We start from the raw sequence: 7,901 nt of genomic DNA on the forward strand, positions 1-7,901 counted from the left end.
TGTGTAGATGATATGAAGACCACGGCTGGAATCATCCGAAGAGCCGTAAGCAACCTGTGTCTGCTGCCCCTTAAGGATTCTGTTGAAAGTCAGGCTTCCAACGAGGGGAGTATGTTGGATTCTGCAGCAGCCTCATCAAATAAGCATAAGCAAACATTCATGTAAACATAAGAGGAGGCTGTAATTTTGGTCTAGTGGAACAGCTGCCTATTATAAACAAGGTTGGCAAGCCTTTCTTGCACTTGTCGCAGCATACTTGCATATTCCTTTTTTGTCTGCTCGCTCAGTTCGTTGTTGATCGAGGCGAAGCGAAGAACCAATTCTGAGCCACAGCCAAATAACCTTATAATCTGCATAAATTTGCCTAATAAACTGAATAATAACGTGTTGTTGTGAAAGGCCAAAATTTACTTATTTCTTGGTTTAGGTTCTAAGCAGTTGCTTAAAAACATTAGTAACTCAACAATGTCCTTTTCGAATTATTTGGGATCTGGCTGGCAGAAGAACTGTATTTTTGCCAGCACAATATATTATCGGAACATAAATAGGATAATTTAAATTTTTAAGTTCTAATTATAAACCAGTCTTCAATTGGTTTGAAGTCTAATTGACAATTGAATTTTTCAATTAAATCAATGCCTATTATTCCATCGCATGGTATTGAAAATTCTGAATCCACTAAATGAAATTCGTGTGGAATAATATATTTTGCTGATTGTAGTTCTATTGAAGTTGTTCCTCGAGATTTTATTACACCTTGGCCTATGCCTTGGATGTTTATAATTTTTTATATCTGAGTTTATTTTTAAAAGAGAGATATCTGCACCAGTATCTATTAGGAATGAGAGTTTATTTTCAGTTGAATGATTATAAAATGTGACAAATATATTATGACTGTAATTGATGGAATGAACTTTTGCATTTACTGGATGTTTGCCCCACTCTCACATTGTTATTATTATTATCTTGGTTGTAATTACCTCGCCCTCTTTCTCGATTTTGGCCTCGTCTTTCGCCACGGTTATTGTAATTATTGTTGTTGCTGTTGCTACCGCCTCAGGTGTAATTGTTGTGGTTTTAATTTCTGCCACATTTATAGCCACTGCAACCCCTATAATTGTTGTTTGCACCTTGTCGATAATACAGGACAGTGTTACAACTGACAAATTTGGAAACGGCATCGTTCATATTTGTGAATGTGCGCATGCATGATAAGTTGTACCTTATCAATTGAACAATTTTGGGACAAAGCTTTTACTGATGTTGTAGTGCTGTATTTGCTTGCAAGTGATTGGCTTAGACCTTCTCTGATAAAGGAGCCTTCCTGTTTGGTTTCGATTGGATCGCTTTCTTCTAGTGTTTCAATGTCACTATCAGATTCAGCATCGCTTGGTTAAATTGATTCGTTTAATACTATTAATTGGTCGTTTATCTGAATATGTCGCCTTTTAGAGTAATCAGTAATCAATCTTGTGTTCAGGAATTTTATTACCCTTAAATATTTACTATATTAAAGCAATTTGCTTTCTGAAAATACCCAGACTTTCTATAGTACATTAAGATATACCATAGAAAATTTCATGAAGATCGGTTAAGAAACACATGTGTACGGCACCAGCGCAAATTCTAAGAATATCTGTATGCATGTACACACACATTTATGCGCGGCTGCTTCGTATTTATCAACAGCAATATAATACCTATCGCCGCTTCTACCTGATAGCTATAAATCAAGTTAACAACCCAACTTTCATTGCCCACCAATCTGAGCTAGAAATTTAATGCAATCGACTTTTTGAGAATTCACAAATATTTAATGGTACATTTAGATATACCATAGAAAATTTCATGAAGATCGGTTAAGAAACACGTGTTTGCGGCAGCAGCGCAAAGTCGAAGAGTACCTGTATGCATGTACACACGTACATTTATGCGCGGCTGCTTCGTATATATCAACAGCATTTTATTTGCCTTTGTGTAGATTCCTGTTTTACTATGATAATTGGTTTAATGCTCACTAATTCTCGATTATTAGTGTGGTTCTTGAGTGGACGCAGTGGCAAGTGGTATGGTTAGTCGCGAGTTCGAACCCTGCCACGGGAATTCAACTATTTATACACTGAACCCATTGAAAATGGGTTTAGAGGGTATATTGTGTTTGTGAAAAATGTAACATACATTTACACCAGGCAGTAGGAAGTATCTCCGACCTCATAAAGTATATACTATATTCTTGATCAGCATCAACGCAAAATCTTGGTAACTATAAGAGCTAGAGGCTTGATATTTTAGCTGTAGGTCCTCTTAGTACATGCGCGGATCGAGTTCGCTTTCGATAATCGATAACTTCCTCCGTTTGCAAGCAATCTATACAAATCGATATCGAAATCCAGTTTTTTCAGAAAATATGAAAATTAATAAGAGCTAGGTCCACCAAAATTAACATGTTTACAATAGAATAGTATATATATATCAAGTATCATTAATTTTATACCTATCACCACCTTCCCGCTACTACCTCATAGCTATAAATCATGTTAATAACCCAACCTCCATTGCTCACCAATTTAAGCTACAATTTTAAAGCAATTTGCATTTTGAGAATACACAGATTTTCTATGGTAAATTAAGGAATACTGTAGAAAATTTCATAAAGATCGGTTAAGAAACACGTTCTTGCGGAACCACCGCAAATTCGAAGAATATCTGTATGCATGTACACAATCATTTATGCGCGGCTGCTTCGTATTTATCAACAGCATTATAATTTAGCCATTTAAAATGGATAAAAAGGATATATTGTACTTGTGCAAAATGTAAATGTATATAACAGGCAGAAGCAAATATCACCGACCTCATATGAAATTGTAATATAATTTCTAACAGACAATTTCATCTGGAGAGTCTGCTCCTTAGTGTTACCTAATTCAGAATGATTCTTATATATTCGTGCTGGGTTCAGCTAACCCGAAACATGCAATGCTATATCTATGTCTTATATTTATGTGTAAGCATATTAGTGTATATATGTGTATGCAGAAGGCATATATATGTTGTGTATATCTTGACCACTTGAGCTGCAAAGTGCATGCTCAGCATTCCCACGCGCTACGATCGGCATGTATATAAGTGGTGGATCGTATGAAATATGCGCTGGTGTGTTTATATGTTTAAGTGTGGTCTTTTGGGTATTTGTATGTATTTACTGATATTCCCTTTGATTATTACTGGCAGGGTAGGTGTTCATGCCAGTTCAGTGCTAGTGTGAACACAGCATTGACTGAGCCTCACTCAGCGTGAGAGAGTCACTCAGTGAGACAGACTCATTCACTGAGAGAGACTCACTCACTAAGTCGATCCCAGATGCGCTCAGCACTCTCCTGGTGGTCTCCTTTCCACCTCCATCACTCCAACCAAAAATATGTAAAATCACTTAACCAGCAGAGTTTGTTACATGCAGCAGAAACTTCTAATAAAGTGCTTTTTTTCACCAACAACAATAATCAAGGATTATTTATCTGACGCCACCCCCCAAACCATTGGTCCTTCGAGCCGGATTATATATAAACCGATCGCACCTACACAAGTTTTTTGGTAAAGATAAGTAAATACAAAATTTTCTTTCTATATTTATTCGGCAATATCCGCCATATTTTTTTTCTTTAAGAAAACTGATTGGTAATTTTCTTAATATATATAAATTATCCGACCACAAAACTAAAAACAGTTTAGTTAAATTTTGTGTTAGTTACTTCCAAATACAAAAGAAATCCACTTCAACATTTTTTGTATGTACATACGTACGCACTCGTGCACTTTCCTAAATATAAAAAAAAATTCATTTTTTTAATTACGTGTCCGCACTTAATCCGACAAGCTGCTACACAATATTGTTTCCTAATTAATATTGTTAATTCATGTTCTTGGTCCGACACACAAACATACACCAGGTTCACCAGCACGTATTGTACATACATACATACATACATACATATATTCAATCCGAATATAATGGCCCATATGCATTTTGAATAGACACTATATTTAACCTTATTATTTAATAAACACAAGCTCCAATTCATTTTCCTAACTTATAATTGTGCATAGTGCAAACGAATATATTTGTGCAACCAAATAGTACATACGTCCGATAAATAAGTCCACAAATCATATGTACTATGTGTGTCCACATATAATATTTTTTAGTGCACAATCCACAGCAATATTATAACAATAGCAATATTATAGTAATAAATTGCAATTTCAACCGGCGTATGTGCGTATGTACACACCACACACATATGTAAAAACCACAGCTGCCGATCCGTACTCCAATTACACGTTTTTATGCAATTGCACACATTCCCATACAATTACTCTTGTTCCGAGACACACCAAATAAAAACACAACAATCATAATATATAGATTAATAACACTACTAATTTATTGTAAATAAACAAAAACACTACACATTAACTTCGAAGTTCTACATTTGTCAGCGGTGTGTACTCAGCCACAATAGTGGGTATTTTATGAGTACCACAAAAAAGTAAAAATAAACAAACCGTTACCGTATTCAAAGACTAATATAATAATAAAATTATCGAAAACGAGCATCGAATTCTTTATTATTATTTCCCGTGTTTAATAAATAATATTATTTTTTTAAACTACCAAGTCAAATAAATTTATTAATTAAATTTATTAAATCAAATAAATTTTGATTTTAAGCAAAATTATTTAAATCTTCCGCAATCTCAATCGAATTATAAACTCGATTATTTACCTGTACCGGCATTCCTGTCCGCTATCTGTTCAGACATTTGGTTAATTCTTTGAATTAACTCTTGTTCTCGCTGTTGGTTTGCAGCAGCTTGCTCAGCTAAGGCGCTGGAGATGGCCGTTTGCATTATTGCCCTGAGTTGTTCAGCGTTCATGTTGCAATTTGACAAAATATGCGTTCTTGCAATTTGCTTTAAATACAAGTTACAAAAAATCTAGCTTATCTATCAATCAAAGCTCTCAATGCCGTATAACTTATTATTATTATTTTTCTTTATAGATTTATAATCGAGTAATAGGTAATAGCGACAGCGCAGCTTTGATGACACCGAATCGACAGATGGCTATAATCTGCCCTATGCGGCGGCGGGCACCATGCGCTATGAGAACATCTACGAGCAGATACGCGATGAGCCGTTGTATCGCACCACAGCTGCAGCGGCAACAAGTCGCGTGCCGCTCTATACGCGCCTGGATGTGCTGGGCCATGGCATCGGACGCATCGAACGGCATCTGAGCTCCTCCTGCGGCAACATAGATCATTACAATCTGGGCGGACACTATGCGGTGCTGGGACATTCGCATTTCGGCACCGTGGGTCACATACGTCTGAATGCGAATGGTGCTGCAGCAGCCAGCAATAATGCCAGCACCTGCACTGTGCCCAATTGCCAGGGCTATCTGGCTGGCGGTGGTGTTGCTAGCGCTGGTGTTGGTGGTGCAAGTGCTGCTGCCGCTGCTGCTGCTGCAGCCGCCGCAACGGCGGGCATGGACTATGGCCATGTCAAGGTGCCGGTCAAGAATAGCGCCTCTTCCTTCTTCAGTTGCCTGCATGGCGGGAACTCGCAGAGCATGACAAACATATATAAAACCACGGCTGCTGCAGTTGCTGCGGCACACCACTGTTCACCACTGACGCCCAATGTCTCCATGGAGCGTGCGGCACGCTCTGCATCCGCCGGACCCGCCACAGCAGTTATAGCAGCAGCAGCTGCTGCAGCTGCCGATGAGCAGCAGCTAAGCGGCGGTGGCGACAGCGTGTGCAGCTCGACCACAGCAATGCGACCCACGGGCGCTATACCCAAAATAAAAACCACCAGCAAAGCGGCCAAGGAGTCCAGCACAGCAGCAACTGCTGCCAGTTCGAGTGGAACCGAGAAGTCAGCAACTGGAGCGGCGCCCAAGAGCGCTGCGCTGGCCAAGAAAACAACAATGGCAACAACAACTGCAACGCGCTCGAACTCCTCCTCCTCGGATGCCGGCAATGGCACCTTGAATCGCATCTCCAAGTCCAGTCTGCAGTGGCTGCTGGTCAACAGTGGATGCCACTGTGGATTGGCCAGGGACCCGAGTGCAAGGTTATTGACTTCAACTTTATGTTCTCGCGCGACTGCGTCAATTGTGACACCGCCTCGGTGGCCTCACAAATGTCCAATCCGTATGGCACGCCACGCTTGGGTCTCGGCACACTGCCGCAGGACATGATGCGCTATCAGGGCAGCACCGCCAGCATGCGACGGGATGCCAATGGAGCTGCTGCTCGACCGCTGCACAGCAATTTGAGCCGCTTGCGTTGCGGTGCCGACAAGCGTCAGAACCTGACGGCAGGCAACAGCTGCAGCAGCAGCAGCTATCGTCATGAGGATCCCTTCTATGAGAACGTGCACGTACAGTGGCAGAATGGCTTTGAGTTTGGACGCTCGCGCGAGTATGATGCCAGCTATAATCAACAGCAGCGGCCGCTGCTACAACGCACACGCTCTGAGAGTCCCACGTTCAGCAATCAGCAGCGACGCATGCAGAGCGCCGCGGCACAAGTGCAGGCACAGAACTGCCAACAATCAGCCAAGCTGGCCGATCCTTTCAAGAACTACGAACTGAATGTGGATAACAATAGTTTTAAGCCCAAGCAGCCGGCGGCAATGGAGCTGTGCGATGAGCTGGAGGGCGCTGTCGGTGGTGCAGCTGCCGAATCGGATGCAGAGCAAACGTTTGAACCCCCAAATCCGAGTGATAACGAGACTGAAACAACGACTTCAACAACAACAACAACAACAGCAACAACAACAAACAGCCAACAGCATAACAATGCAAATGCCGCAACGTCTAGCAACAACAATGCAAGCACTCAAGAAGCAAACGACTAAAAAACATATTTCGATATATATATAAAAAAAAGTATGATTAGCATACGTTACATGCAGTTGGAAAATTTACGATTTTATTTTATCTAAGCATAAAAAAAAAGTTAACTATTTAGTCAAACAAACAAACAACTACTGATATTGTAGAATTTGATACATTGTGATTCTAGGCGTTTAAATGAATCTGCCAAACCTCGAATATATAGCCTATTTACCAGACTTTTAGATATATATATATATATTAATATGTATGTCTCTCTCTCTCTTCAAATAGCTAAAGCATTTGAACGCGGTCATTTAAGAGTAGTTCTCATTACTACATCTAGAAAAACAAAGAAATGCCGAGACGCAACATGCAATACAAAAGCGCCATATCATGCACATTATATATACATATACATACTTAGGTACATAAAACATATAGACATTTTATAGAAATATAAGCAATACGCATTTGATATTTAATTTTGAAATGTTCCAATACAAATTGTTGTGTTATTTTTTGATGGCACGGCAAACAATTCCACTGCCCCAATCCACCCTCAAATATGAATTATATATGCTTACCTATCATTATTTATTAATGTTATTTTGGATAGGGGCGTGCGCCCCCATTGATATTGGCGTTTGTTATGTGCACGCGCTTTATTCACATTGTGTGCGTTCAGTTTTTCGGAGCTTCCCAAGCAAAAAAAAAAAAAAAAATTGAAAGGAAAAACCATTATGAACTATCAGTTAGGTCAATTAGCATAACAGGTATTATTTACATGCATACTACTTATATACATACTATACACATATATATATACAAAATATGTGCTTTTTTTTAAATTTTTTTTGAATTAACTTGAAAAGAGTTAAGGAAAAGCCCACTTACATGATTCTAAGACAACTACTAAAGGGGAATTAAGCTCCAACGCCGCAGTCTTCGTTGTCCAGATAGCTTCAGTGGCCTCTGTGGCCTGTGGCCTCTG

General features: G+C 39.5%; 1 pseudogene; it reads left to right on the plus strand.

Moving 5' to 3' along the window:
- The first annotated feature begins 4,854 nt into the window (after positions 1–4,854).
- On the plus strand, positions 4,855–7,665 carry LOC116650000 (ring canal kelch protein-like; annotated as a pseudogene).
- The last annotated feature ends 236 nt before the right edge of the window (positions 7,666–7,901 follow it).

The sequence above is a fragment of the Drosophila virilis genome, unplaced genomic scaffold, assembly GCF_030788295.1.
Source record: "Drosophila virilis strain 15010-1051.87 unplaced genomic scaffold, Dvir_AGI_RSII-ME tig00001642, whole genome shotgun sequence".
Lineage (NCBI taxonomy): Eukaryota > Metazoa > Arthropoda > Insecta > Diptera > Drosophilidae > Drosophila > Drosophila virilis.